The 14,497-nt window shown below is 37.1% G+C and overlaps 2 long non-coding RNA genes across 2 annotated transcripts in view; one reads left to right on the top strand and one right to left on the bottom strand.

Annotated features, from left to right (window-relative positions):
* Positions 1 to 14,497, bottom strand: part of LOC140001852 (uncharacterized) — a 222,983-nt gene that overhangs the window by 12,994 nt on the left and 195,492 nt on the right. The window contains exons 2-3 of the long non-coding RNA XR_011807439.1: positions 9,602 to 9,678; positions 9,060 to 9,139 (exon numbers count right to left, since the gene is read on the bottom strand). This is a non-coding gene — a long non-coding RNA (uncharacterized lncRNA). The remainder of the gene's footprint in view (positions 1 to 9,059; positions 9,140 to 9,601; positions 9,679 to 14,497) is intronic.
* Positions 1 to 14,497, top strand: part of LOC119715912 (uncharacterized) — a 140,800-nt gene that overhangs the window by 74,808 nt on the left and 51,495 nt on the right. The gene's annotated exons all lie outside the window — the stretch shown is intronic.

The raw sequence follows: 14,497 nt of genomic DNA, 5'->3' as shown, positions 1-14,497 counted from the left end.
AACCTCCATTGAGTTCCCATGGGATTTGTGGAGGAAGCTGGGGTGGGCTGGCACCTTAGACAGGGTCAAGATCAGGGCACAGCTCTGTGCTTGCTCAGTGGTGACCAGGTTGTACCACAGTGCTCCTGGGAATGCACCTGGATCCCAGAGCCTCTACAGGGCCTAGAGAAGACAATCAGAGATAGCCTGACATAGTGTGAAACCATAAATCCCAGCTCCCCACATGCACATGACCTCTTTTCCCCTATCCATTTTCAAAACTAGATACAGAAGCAAGTTGTTAATGTCAAAAGACCAAGATTAACAGAGCACAAATGTCTTTTGCATATGTTGTGTTCACTTTTTTGATCTTTGAATCTCTGATTTTGAACACATATGTTGTGTTCACTTTTTTGAAGTTTTTGTTCTCCTAGTGATCAGAGGCAAGCATCCGTGATTAAAATTATCCTACAGTATAATTCTTGCGAAAAGGGTTAGAAAAGGTATAAAAACATACTCAAATGAATGAAAACTAAGTTTTATGGAGTGGAACTTTGTTTTAGAACTTCACAGTGAAAATCTGATAGTAGCTCAAGAGGAAGAGTTAAAACACAACTTATGTGGACTCCCACCTGTGATATTTGATATTTTAGTTCCAAACCAGCTCATAAAGAGCTGTTGATACTTACAACTTTAGAAACTGATTACTTGTGGATGCAAAGTCTTTGGTTTTTATTCCCTTCCCGTGTCTTAAACCTGTGGATTTTGTAGTTGTAATTATATTGAGAGAAAATCATAGAATCATAGAATATCCCGAGTTGGAAGGGACCCATAAGGATCATCAAGTCCAACTCCTCACACTGTACAGGTCTACCCAAAAGTTTAGACCATGTGACTAAGTGCACAGTCCAATAGCTTCTTAAATTCAGACAGGCTTGGTGCAGTGACTACTTCACTGGGGAGTCTGTTCAAGTGTGCGACCACCAGCTCAGTGAAGAACCTCTTCCTGATGTCCAGCCTAAACGTCCCCTGCCTCAGCTTAACACTGTTCCTGTGGGTCCTATCACTGGTGATTACGGAGAATAGGTCACCTGCCTATCCACTCCCCCTTGTGAGAAAGTTGTGGACTTCAGTGAGGTCCCCCCTCAGCCTCCTCTTCTCCAGGCTGAAAAGGCCCAGCAACCTCAGCCGCTCCTCGTACATTTTCCCTCCTAGGCCCTTCACCATCTTCGTCGCCCTCCTCTGGACACTCTCCAACAGCTTCATGTCCTTTTTGTACTGTGGTGCCCAGAACTGCACACAGTTCTTGAGGTGAGGCTGCTCCAGTGCAGAGTAGAGTGGGACAATCACTTCCCTCGATCAACTAGCAATGCCGTGCTTGATGCACCCCAGGATACGGTTGGCCCTCCTGGCTGCCAGGACACAGTGCTGGCTCATATTCAACTTGGTGTCTACTACAACCCCCAGATCTCTCTCTGCAGGGCTGCTCTCCAGCGTCTCATCGCCCAGTCTGTACGTATAGCCAGGGTTGCCCTGTCCCAGGTGCAGGACCCGGCACGTACTTTTGTTAAACTTAATGCAGTTGGTGATCGCCCAGCTCTCCAATCTGTCCAGATCTCTCTGCAAGGCCTCTCCACCCTCATCCAAGTCCACAACTCCTCCAAGCTTGGTGTCGTTGGCAAATTTGCTCAGAACTCCTTCTAGTCCTACATCCAAATCATTTATAAAGACATTGAAGAGGACTGGCCCTAAAATGGAGCATTGAGGGTCCCCTCTAGGGTGAAAACTGGCCTAGGGTGAAAGTGGCCTTGGTTCAATATTTAGTTGGTAATTAGGTAGGTTACCAGGAAGTAACAATTCAACATTAACTGATGAGCTGATCAAGCATAATAAAATCCATCAGTGTTGCCAGATATTGTTGTGCTGCTGCTTTTCTGAGCCAAGCTGATCCTCAATTTCTAATAGGCTGTGAAAATATTCCAATTATATATATATATATATATATACATATATACATACATATATATATGTATGTACATATACATACATATATACATATATATATATTTAGTGAAGCCTTCAAGACTGTAGCACTGAAAGGGGCCTTTTGAATCTTTGTGTTCACTTCCCCACAGTCACAAGAACCTGTGTAGTAGATGTTGAGACCAGAAAACACAAGGGAAGCCACTGAATACTCCCCTGGATCTTCTAGAAAATGTCTGATCTTCAACATACAAGGCTTCAAAATGGTGCACTGTGAATCTAACTGAACTACAGATACAAACAAAATTCCACTTAGTCCTAAGTACTAAGTATTGGGTACTAAGACCAATGCATTTCTTCTCTTATGTCAGATGAAAACTCTAGGGAAAAAATAGTTCTTTTTCTCTAAGATTGTAATGATAAGCATTGTAGAAAGTAGTGGGAATTCTGTATTATAGTGCTGTGTCCTTCAGGTTTTATGTTCTCAGCAGGATCATGTGGTAAAAATATTGAGACAAAAATACGGAAGGTCAATAATTTTGCAGCCTGGTAGCTATCCAGTTGTATATATAACTCATGATCCATCTCTTGTTCCAGTGGAAATTTGTAGTAAATATTAAAAAGGCTTTAACAAGAGCAATTGAGGGTGGTCCAGGACAGGACACCATTCTACGCCAGAGCTTATTGCCTTATTCTGACAAGTAGGAGATTTTGGTTTAGTTTGCCGCTACCTTAGCAAATGCAGGAGAAACCTAAAGTTGGATTTTTCCACTTGTGAATTAATATTTGAGTTGCTGAATTGTTTGTATAGAGGCAGGTATCTTTCTTTCTTTCTTTTGAGCTTTAAGCAAAAAGGTGGAAGTGATTATCTCAGTGAGGTCACAAAATCACAGAATGTCTGAGGTTGGAAGGGACCTCTGAAGATCATCTAGTCCAACCCCCCTGCCAAGCAGGATCACCTAGAGCACATTGTACAGGATGGCATCCAGGTGGGTTTTGAATATCTCCAGTTCTCTCAGCCTGTCCTTGTTTGACAGGTGCTCCAGTCCTCTGATCATCTTAGTAGCCCTCCTCTGGACTCTCTCCAGCAGTTCTATGTCCCTTTAGTACAGGGGAGGCCACAACTGGTCACAATACTCCAGGTGTGACCTCCCCAAGGCTGAGTAGAGGGGGAAGATCATCTCCCTAGACTTGCTCACAACACTTTTCTGAATGCACCCCAAAATACTGTTGGCCTTCTTGGCCACAAGGGCACATTGCTGACACATGATCAGACTTCTGTCCACCAAGACTCTCCAGCAGGTCAGCCCCCAGACTGTACTGGTGCTTGGGGTTATACCTCCTGAGGTACAGAACCCTCAGTCCATGCCTTCAAAGCCTGAGCAGGGGAAGGCGTCTCCTTCCCACAAAGAGTTTTGCATTCAAAACCTAGAGAATAGCAAGTCTCCCTAACTCTCCTATCTCCTACAAGGAGCATCTGTGTACAGTATGCTGACCTTTGTGGATCATACATTCAGTGAGAGTTTGGAGCTCCAGTCTAATGTTAACATTTTCTGAGTGGTACTGCCAGTTTAAAAAAAAAACATTCATCTTTGCTTACTTCCAACATCTAGTTCTTCACTTCACTCGTTCCTCTTACAGTCCTCTTCAGTTTTGCTTATGTCATGCTCTGCATGAAAGAGCAAATGGATAAAAGAATAGGAAAAAAATGATTTTTAAAATTATAATTATTTTTTCTTTATGAAAGGTTTTTCTCTAATGAAATTATGATGAGAAGCAAGACCCACAGGTATTCTATTCCTCCTGTGACACTGAAAACAAAACAAAACAAAACAAAACACAGTGAATTATGTAGGAATGCAGAGCTAGCATTGTGAAGCTGAGACTGTATCTGAATTATGATTCCTGCATTAAGAACAAGAATCATTAAGACCAATGACAGTCCTGAAGAGGTCATTTCTATCTCTGTACTAAATTTGGCAACAGTAGCAGTCTAGTTTAGAGCATTTTGTAGTGAGTATGTAAGTGAGCCTTGAATATTTTCTGTTGTACAAAAGGCAAATATATGTAATAATATGAAGAGCTCAGTCCTGCACTCAGTTTCATGAAAACTGAAATCTCTAGTGCAACTCCTTATCTTCAAACAATTTGGATCATGTAAGGAGCCTCATGTGACTTCTGGTCTGAGTACAAAGATTGCCATCTAAGGTCTTGTACTGTATAGGATTATGTTGTTACAAATGATGTTGTTCAAGCCAAATAACACTTTCTTTTTAATCTATATCAAGATGCAAATAACCTAAAGGAATTTACATCTCGTATGTAGTATCATGTTGATGTAAGGTCCATGTAATTGCAATGAATCTAGCTAGAGAGACAGGAAGCATGCTGTTGCTGATCTTATGACTCATTTTTTCAACAGCTATAATTTCTAACCTCTTCTGGAGCTTGACATCTAAACATTGGGATTTAGCAATCCCAATTCTTTCCTCAACTCTTTTCAATTCTTACTAATTGGAGCAAGCAAAAAATAATTGTTTTATCTTGTTTTTAATTTTATTTTCTTTACAAATTACATGCTTTATAGACTAAACCTTTAAAAGTGTTAGTTGTTTCATCATTTCATATTAGAAGTTTTAAATTCTGATGTGTATTAGAACCTGAATATAGTGAAAAATATGTAGGGTGACACTCATACAAGAAATTACTATTTTCTTTTTGTCTTTTAATTCTTTATAAAGAAGAGCTGCATTAAATGTCTGATGCTCTGAGTGCCAATCTGCAATAAATCACATACATATCAAATTGTGTTGCAAGGATAAATTCTGAGGATTAGAGACACAAAAGGACATCTTTACAGATTCCATTTCACAATCACTAATCCAAAACATTTGATCTCCAAGTTTATGCTCTTCTTTAAAACAATCAGGATATGTATTTGCATTACTTTTTCTTGGGAAAATTACCTACAATATGTAAACAAGGTATTTATCCCTTATGAGAGGGGTAATGATTCTACATGTATTATACAGGCATTAGTAAATTTAGCAATGTTCTGTACTTGTGAGGACTTGAATTAAGCCTTTCAAAACAGAACAAAGTTCTACCCAAGCTGTATGTATACTGATTCTGTCAGGGTAATTCACAGATCATCATTTCCTTTTGTAATGACATCTTTACCCTTTCTTTAAGCTGTTTTTTATATTTGTTTTCTTTGTATTTCCTCTCCAGTCATATTACTAGCATAAAGAGGAAGAGGAAGAGAAACAAAAAATAGTTGCTGGTCTGCCCTATTAAAAATGTGGAAGGTTGGCTACAAGACAATAAAATATTGTGGGAAGAGATTAAACACTAACTGGTTAAACAGTAAGGTGAAAGACAATTTTTTCAATTGAAAAACCACTTTTTTTTTTTTCCTGACTTCTTAAATAATGACAGAAAAATATTTCAAAAACAAACTTCCATACCACTGTTTTCATGTCATGTCTTGATGGTTTACTTTGAAAAGATACAAAGAATCAGGATAACTTGCCAGAAGGTTATGCCAAATTCAATTAATGGCATGGAAACCAGGATGAGTCTGTTTGCACATAGCAGGAACATGTGATACTGCAGTCATTCCTGCAGAAGATGTACATGTGCTTCACAGTGTCTGGAGAGCAAGTTGTTGTGAAGAGTCCTTCCATGGGAAAAAGATAATCCTCCGTCTAGAAATTAGGATGCAGATCTAGGATGGTAGTAGATCCTGATGATATCTACTTCCACACTCAAAGAGGTCTGAGAGAACCTTTCAGTGGTCAGCACCAGCCTGACTTAGAGCAGATGTTTGAGTAACCAGATGGTAATATGTTCAATGACCACTGTGTTCTAATTTTATTTATTTTTTTTTAATGTGACATTCAAACCAAATCTGCAGATGTAAATACTGCCACCATTCAGGAAATGTGGAAGTAAAGAAAAAGTTGGATCAGACTATAAAAATCTGACCCAACTCTGAGAAACAGACATAAATAAAATATATAGAGGGAATGCATTCTTGAAGATTTATTTACTTTTTAAAATTTTGCATAGCCAAACCAAAACTTGAAAATAAAGCCAAAGTGAGAGCAAAGTGGCTGCTGGGAGCTAGTTGGTCAAATCTACATTAGAACTGTGACTCTTGCCAGCCTTGTTATTTTATACTATTTTGCTCCCTGGGGTCTTCTTTTCTGAAAAAAATTAAAATAAAAAGCTCCAAAAATCTGTAAAAAATAGTAAAATGCAACAGCAGAAGCCTGCCTTGTCCCTATTGAGAATCTTTCCTTCACCCTCATCTGATGTTGAGAAAATTATTCTTCATTTATGATTACAAACTATGTATTCTGCTGCTTGCAGTCACTCCTTATTTCTTATAATAGAGACAGACAGGTAGCTGATATCTCTGCCCTTGATATTGTTCCACTAATATTTATGTATTTATGTTTTGTTGTTGTTGTTTGTTTGTTTTTAATTAATAAGGTGGAACATTATATCTAGCTTGTCTGGAGAAAGTTTAGGCTGCTCGCTCTGTCATAGACTCTAAATGGAGTCCTCAATTTGGATGAAAAAAGGGCCATTATGGGTCCAGGCTGAAATTACAAATTATATAGAATTGGCAAGTGTCTTTTCTAATTCTTCTTAATAAGCAACTCCAACAAAACAAAACAAAAGTAACTCCAGAAATGTACGAATCTCCTAAAAGAGCTTGACACCTTTCACTCACCCCAAACTTCTGTTGGTAGGGACCTAAGCACAATAAAAATACTGAAATTTTCATTGAGGAATCTGCATGCATGACAGAGGTAGAGCATTTGTGGGATGAAGAACAGTGATAACTTTTGATATTTTTAAAGATTAATAGAATTTCCCTGATAGAAAGAGAGATCAGAGGTTATTTTTTAAAGCACGTAAATTAGGAATACTTATTTGGAAAAAAAAAAAAAAAAGAAAGAAAAAAAAAGCATCATAAGACAAAAACAAAACAAAAACAAAACAAAAATGTTATTCACTGAACATTAACTATCAACAAAGACTTGCATTTCCTAGGAAAACACTCCATCTCTGAAAGCAGAAGATAGGGCATATATTTCCAATTAATCTTTTTTTTTCAAACAACAACCAGGATTATCAGCCAAAGCAGTGTGTTAACATGGAGGTCTTAGAATGGATTTGAGAGCTAAGATGTAGCCACAAGTAAATTAGTATTAGCACTATTATCAAAGGCAGTTTTAGAGCACAGAAAAACTGCAGAAGCCAAGAATATATTGTTTTAAACAAGTTAGCATCAGACTAAGTGACCTAGCAGCATAGCAGATGTTTAGATGTCATATTTGTTTATAGAGAACGCATTGGCTTTGTCAATAAACATTCCTAATTTAGCACAGACAATAAAAGTAGTATTAAGAAAAGTTGTATTTGATTAGCAAAGAACAAAAATGTGTCTCCCAAAAGACAGAGGAGCTGTTTTCACAAAGACTTGACTTTCTTAGGAACTGCATCCTTTGAAAAGTTTTCTCAGAATTATTTGTTTAAAATGGAAGAAATGCATCAGTACATGTTTTAAGGTCTGTAATAATGCTCTGTTCCCACCCTTTTGAGACATTGTACATTCTGAAAGCAAAATCTAATCTTAGATTACATTAGAATGTAATCTGTAGGAATACAAAAAATAATTTTGCTGTTACTACCAACAAGACTTACAGTGCTTGTCTAAGTGACATTGTTAAAATGCTGAGAAATCAAGACATTTAAAGCTGTCTTCAGTGTTAATATTAATGAAAATGGACCTTGATTATCATATTATTTTCTTCAATTAATATATAGAAAAAGAAATAGTTAAATGGTGGTTAATGATGGCAACCTTAAGCTATTATTTATAGCAAATGCATTTTTGGTTTATCTAGCTTGTCCCCATGTAGGAAACATATCCTGCTTCATTTCTGTTTACTATTTTTAATGTTTAAAGAAAAAGCATAAAAAACAGTCTTGGCTTCTAGCTCTAATTAAAAATTGAATTTATGAGAAATATAACCGTAGGTGACAGAATGTATTTAGGTATTCCAGGAGCACATTCACAGTCAAGACTCAATTAGATGAGATAATGTGTGAAAGGCATAGACTGAATAAACACAGACTGTTTTATATTAAGATATATATTCCATCAGTGATGCTGCCATAGAAAAAAAAAAAAAAAAAAAAAAAAAAGATTAATAAAGAGGGATCCAACATTAGCTTCAATTGTTGTGAGTACTGACCTGCAAAGATGGTTGCATTCTTTCTGGTCCAAGCTGACTCATCTGAAGTCAATTGAAATGTTTGTTTATATGTGATGCAATTAGCCCATGATTTGTCCATGGGTAACTGCCTTACCTTATGGGCAGGCTACTTTGTAAGAATTTTAATGAACTGAAGGACACTAATGAATACTCTTCAGGAGTACAAGCATCTTTTCCAGCCAAAGTAAAAAAATAATTCTGTAAAGACACTGTGTATAAAATAGCTTCTACCTCCCATTGTACTTGGAGTGAATGAAGCCAGAGGCTCTCCTTGTCAAATATGGTCACTGCTGCCATCCAGCACCTTCTTATTAGACAAGTCGTCACCACAAAGAACAGCAGCTTTTGCTGTCAAGTAGCTGCTTTGACAACAGCAGCAGAAGTGATCATCACCCTTATACACTTCTTTTCCAGTTCTGTAGCTATGCTTTACATGCATGTTTAAACACATATGCTTGTGGGCAATAGTAATTGTGTAACAAGAAGTCAAAGAAAGGGCAATCCTTGCTGCAGAGGGAAAAAGTGATACATGACCTTAGTACCTGAGAGACTCTAGCATTGCTTGCTATCGTGTCTGCTTGCATTTAACTGTTCCTGAGTGATTAGGCATTTTTGAATTTATGCAATTCACAAATAAAATAAAAATAAATTCACATTTAATATGCCAACATTTAATTCACATTTAATATGCCAACATCGTTTTTAGATTTCTTACTTAATTTTGTTTGCAAAATCTTAACAGAAAGAAAAGAAATTCCTAAAGAAATCAAAGTTTACAATGGAATTAAGAAAGAGGGTACCTACCTCTCTAGTTCAGAGTAAATATTATTGCCAACATGAAAACATTTAGAAGCATGGAAGTACACTGTTAGGAAACTTCTGACCTGTAGGGATAGCACGAAAGAGATTTTAGATTTAGATTTAGATTTAGATTTTTAGATTTAGATTTTTAGATTAGATTTAGATTTAGTTTCAGGAGTCTGGGATTAAAACTTAAAATATCTTAACCTTCTCATCTTAATTGTGTGGTTCTTCACAGTATAATGATCTGGGCACTTCACCTACAGTTGTGAAAGTTGTGATGAAAATGATTCATTGGAGAAAGCTTACTCATTCAGTATAGAATAATTCAATGAAAACACATTGTAGTGAGCGTCCTCCTGCTGAAGTCCTGGGGGAGCTTTCTCTGGCTTCCTTCCCCGGGACAGAGGCCCTGGTGCTCTAAAGGCTGACAGCTATGTTAAGGGGTGCCTCTGGATAATGTCATCATGCTTGCAAAGCTGAAAACAGCTCAGAATTTCCAGTTTGTGGGGAAATTTAATTGATTTGGTTTCAATTATACAGACCCAAAGGGCTCGTATTTCTTCTTCCCTGTGTGAATGGGCAAAGGAGAGTCCATTTGGTAGAGCTCATCACAGTTGTCCTGGAAAGGAAAGAAATGCAAGTCAGCATGGAGCTGATGTGAAGTGGAAAGCTGTGAATTTCACTATGAATTTATGAATCAAAATGTATATTTCTTGGCCTATATCTGAAATTGTAAAATCATGTTCTTCCCTGTTTCAAGGACCACCTGTAAAATACAGCAGATTCAAAAAGCAGATTGCAGTTTCTTTCTTGATGAAATATAGCTAAAAATTAAGTACATTACCCAGAAGTTCCTGTCAGGTAGAAAAACAGAGGTTTAGTGAAAACTGGAGATATTCTGGGGAATGCAGAGGGTTACAAACCCAAGCTAAGGTTTGTATGAACATTATTGGTGTTTGTGTAGCTCCAAACCTAATCATGCTGCTAGCAATTCATTTGCTTGTACACAGAAGAATGAATTGTTATACTTGTACTGGACATGCCTAGTTTTGAAAACAAAGACTTTTACTGCACTACAGAACTGCTTCTAGGTCTTAGAATGATTTTAGAAAAAATTGACCTGAAGTGCAGTTCTCCACTCCCTCATCTTGCCTCCCCAAATCAGATTTTCAGTTTTCAATGTCTAGAAAGCAAAGGATGTGAAGTCTTCTCACTTCAACACTCCAATGGCATTTGAGAATGAAATCCAATAAGATAATTCTATCTCTCTTCGGTCAATATTTATATGATTGACTCAATCGCTGAGCCAAGTGATTGGCTTACCATCTTCCATACATACAAGGTGACAAAACAAAAAAAAAGGTAATAAAGTATGATGGTTGCACATTTGTTTAGAATGCTGTATACTACATTGCTGTCTTTTTTATCATGAAAGAAAGCATTCTTCCTATCAGATTCAACTGAAGAATTTAAAATACTGGCTGGACTTGCTCAGGACCAAAGAATTCAATGTAGTAAAAGACAGGTAGGATTTAAACTGCACTCTGGTTTTGACAGAGGCATTTCACAGAATCACAGAATTTCTAGGTTGGAAGAGACCTCAAGATCATCGAGTCCAACCTCTGACCTAACACTAACAAGTCCCCACTAAGCCATATCACTAAGCTCTACATCTAAACGTCTTTTAAAGACTTCCAGGGCAGCCCATTCCAATGTCTAACAACCCTTTCAGTAAGGAAGTTCTTCCTAAGATCCAACCTAAAACTCCCCTGGCGCAACTTAAGCCCATTCCCCCTCATCCTGTCACCAGGCACATGGGAGAATAGACCAACCCTCACCTCACTACAGCCTCCTTTGAGGTACCTGTGGAGAGCGATAAGGTCGCCCCTGAGCCTCCTTTTCTCCAGGCTGAACAAGCCCAGCTCCCTCAGCCGCTCTAACACGCTGCTTCAGCTTTTAAGACTTAGTTACTATTGGTTTAGAGTTTATTTATAAGACCATTCTTAACTTTTACTTCTCTCATTGGCTCTGACAATGGAAGGCCAATGTTATCAGACCATTAAAATACTTTTTTCAGGGATGCTGGAAACTTAATCTCAAATGATGCATAATGGCAGGAAGTTGAAATATATTTTTCATGATTTATTATAAATTACATTGGATGAAATTCTTAAAATAAAACATAGAAATACTTGTGTGCTCACAAACTACATTAGTTAGAAGATCACTATTCCTAGAACAGATTGAAGTACAGTCATATTTTTTGCTTCAGAAACTTGAATTGCTTTCTTAGTAACCTTTCTATTGTTGTGCCACTACAGCACATAATAAAAAAGAAATATAGCTTTATATAGCATGGTTCTGACTCATCTTCTGAGACAATAAGAGAGAAGGTCATAGGTGATACAGTTCTATTAGTGTTTTCTTGTTTAGGTCACAAATCTATTTTTTCCTATTGATTTCATGTAAAACCATTGATTAAAAACATAAAACCCAAGTGATTTATCTTACATTAAAATGATTGTAATAAAACCCACAGTTTTGTCTTTGTTTGGAATTAGTAAGCTCTAACCTGAGCAAAACTTTTAAACACATGCTTAATATCAGCAAAACTCTAAAGCATCCTTTTGGTCTGTTCCTCTGGTCTTTATTGCACAGATGAAAATAAACTTGGGTATATATTAAGGTACAAGGGCAAGCTGTTACACTGGAGAAGCTTTGGTACATTATGGCTACTACAGTACAAATACCTTCTCTGCAGTGGAATTGGTGACTAGTGTAGAAAATTAAATACTCTGGAGAGTAAACCACCAATTTATATTTGAATTATACTTGGAAATTGCTATTTTTCATAACAATTGAGACCTGTCTGTAGCAATGTTTTCTGCCTATAAATATAAATTTTATAAACTACAGTAAGAGATTCAATGAGAATCATGGCTAGATAAAGCAGTTCTCCAATGTCATCTTACATCCTGCAAAACCAGGACAAGCCAGATACTCTCAAACAATTCCTGGATGACTGCCAGCTCAGAGGAGATACACTGTTATCTGTGAAGCCTAGATATCATCCCATGAGTTATTATTTACCTTATCAGAACCTGTTCTGTCATCCTTGGATATAACAAATAAAAACTCTAGTAAGGCCAACTGAAAAATCAGAAATGGCTTTTGCTAATAATTTAGTATTCTCCTGTAACATTTGCACGACCTCTCCATCTTGTTGTGCTCTTCTGGTAGAAGAGTGATACTCACAAGGAGATCAAGTGCCTCGTTCATTGTCTTGAAAGCAAGGAGAAGACTTCTTTCCTAGCAGACAAATAAAGATGCCAAGTAACACAGATGGAAAGTCATCTTTTTTTAAAAAGAGAGATAATTTTGACACTTTTCACACTGGATGCTTGCTCTGCTGTTTCACATACTATGTGTGTTTGCTAAAAATGCAACTTATGCATCAGAGCAAATGGAGAAGAAAAATGAGCCAGCTAAAAACCTACAGAAGTGATCTACAGCTTGGCCTAAACTGACAACAGTGCCTTCATGCCCATTTTTCACTGTGGGCAAATGAGACCTCTGTGACATGATAGAGAATTCCTACGTGGGAGCACAATAGCAGTTTCAGCATAACAGGATTCAAATGGAAGGCATATGACTCTTGATTCTTCCAACCAATGCTACCAAAAGGAAATACTTCTCATCACCACAAAGCACAGTTCACTACTAGTTGCTTTCTTGCTTGGCATGCCCTTCTTATCTTGTCTCCTGAGCACTTTTTCCATTCAGTATGCAGTCACATTCTTGTACAATCCCTGATTAGAATCTTAGTTCACAATTCATGCCAAGAATAATTATTAAATCTAGAAAATGCTTCCAAAAAAGCATGCATATCAGCTCTTTCTTATCTTACAGGTGGCTGCTTGAACCCCTTCATTCCAGTTTTATCTGTTTCTGAAGTATTTACTTCTTCCTGTAGTAACGCTAAATTTTCCTTCTCTCAAAAATCAGTCCCTAAACTCATCTTGAAATACTGGTTCACAACAAAATTACATTTGATTAAAAAAGTAGGAAGCAAGACTGAAATTCAGTGCTTTCTTTACAGCAAAAAAAGACTTATTTATATAATATTTTTTACCTCCCAATGTCACTTTAGGAATGAGTGGTATGTTTCTTTCAACAGTGCAAAAAATAAGCTAAGCTCTGATTACTCCTTTTAACAGGCAGATCTTAAAAATACATATTTTCAGGGATTTATATATTGAGAAGGTTACTCTCTTTATGCTGGTTAATGAGATAGGTATCTTCTCACCTGTTAATAACAACACTTCTAATTAATAATATATTCTCATTGGTTTGGTTAATATCTAACTATCCACTCCACTCCCTAGTCTCTGCAGATAGATTAGTACAATTGCCTGCAGTAAAGAGCAAACATGCATTAGTCATTGGGCTATTCTGAGAAGACAAAACTAAAATGCTCTTAGAGATAGCCTCAATTATTTCAACTATGTCTTCCATTTAATGTGGAAACTTGTTAAAAATAGTCAAAAAAAAAAATAAAGAAGAAATCTACTCTTTTTCCCTGGAGATTACTACTGTTTAACATCATTTTATGGTTATTTCTTGCAAATCCTTCATGGTCCCTAGGGCCACCCTAGCCATGAACCAGAATGCACTAACAAATCTCTGGTAGCACTGCTGAGGTAACAGGCTTTTCTAAAAAAGGTGACAGTTTTCTATGAAATGTGACTTTCAACTTTGGACTAAAGAAGGAAGAAATTAGGAAAATTGCCTCAGGCAGCACTCTGAATTATACTGATGCTGTTTTGGCTCACAATGCAAGAAAAGAAGGATGAAATAATGGGTCAGAGGGCTTGTGGCCAAACACTATTGTTTTTGTGTTTTTGGACTTGTTTTGTGGACAAACAAGTCCAAAGGGAAAGAGCAGTGGGTGTGTAGTGAAAAATGTTAGCACCTAATAAGATACAAGTTTTCACTGGGGAGTCCCATAGGAAATGGTTATAAAATAAAGCTAGCTGAAAAAAAAAATAAAATAGGATGTGAAACTGTGCCCCTAAGAAAATCAAGATTCTTGAATCTGTCTCATATCTGCCTCGGATGGTCACGACCTGCTTTCTGGAAATGCTGGAAAGTCAGATTACTTTACAACTGGCTAAAAGCAGCACCCAAAGAGCATGGGAACAGTGTCAACTTGTTTCTTCGAACAAGTGATCTTCAAAAAGGATTTGAAAGATGGTTAATGTTCATGGGTTTTGCACAAGATTTTTCAAATCTAGTATATTAATCCCGTGTTCCATGGTTTCCAGAGTTCTGTGTTTTTAGATCCCTCTGCTACGTAATTTCATATTTGAAGTATGTTTTTATCTTCCTTTAAAGAACAGGAGAAGGTGAAAAAAGTACAGCTTGACAGGTGAAGTGAA

This window comes from Anas platyrhynchos, chromosome 2 (assembly GCF_047663525.1).
Source record: "Anas platyrhynchos isolate ZD024472 breed Pekin duck chromosome 2, IASCAAS_PekinDuck_T2T, whole genome shotgun sequence".
Taxonomy (NCBI): domain Eukaryota; kingdom Metazoa; phylum Chordata; class Aves; order Anseriformes; family Anatidae; genus Anas; species Anas platyrhynchos.
Note: the sequence above shows the minus strand (reverse complement) of the source record. Positions and strands in the feature narration are given on the sequence as shown.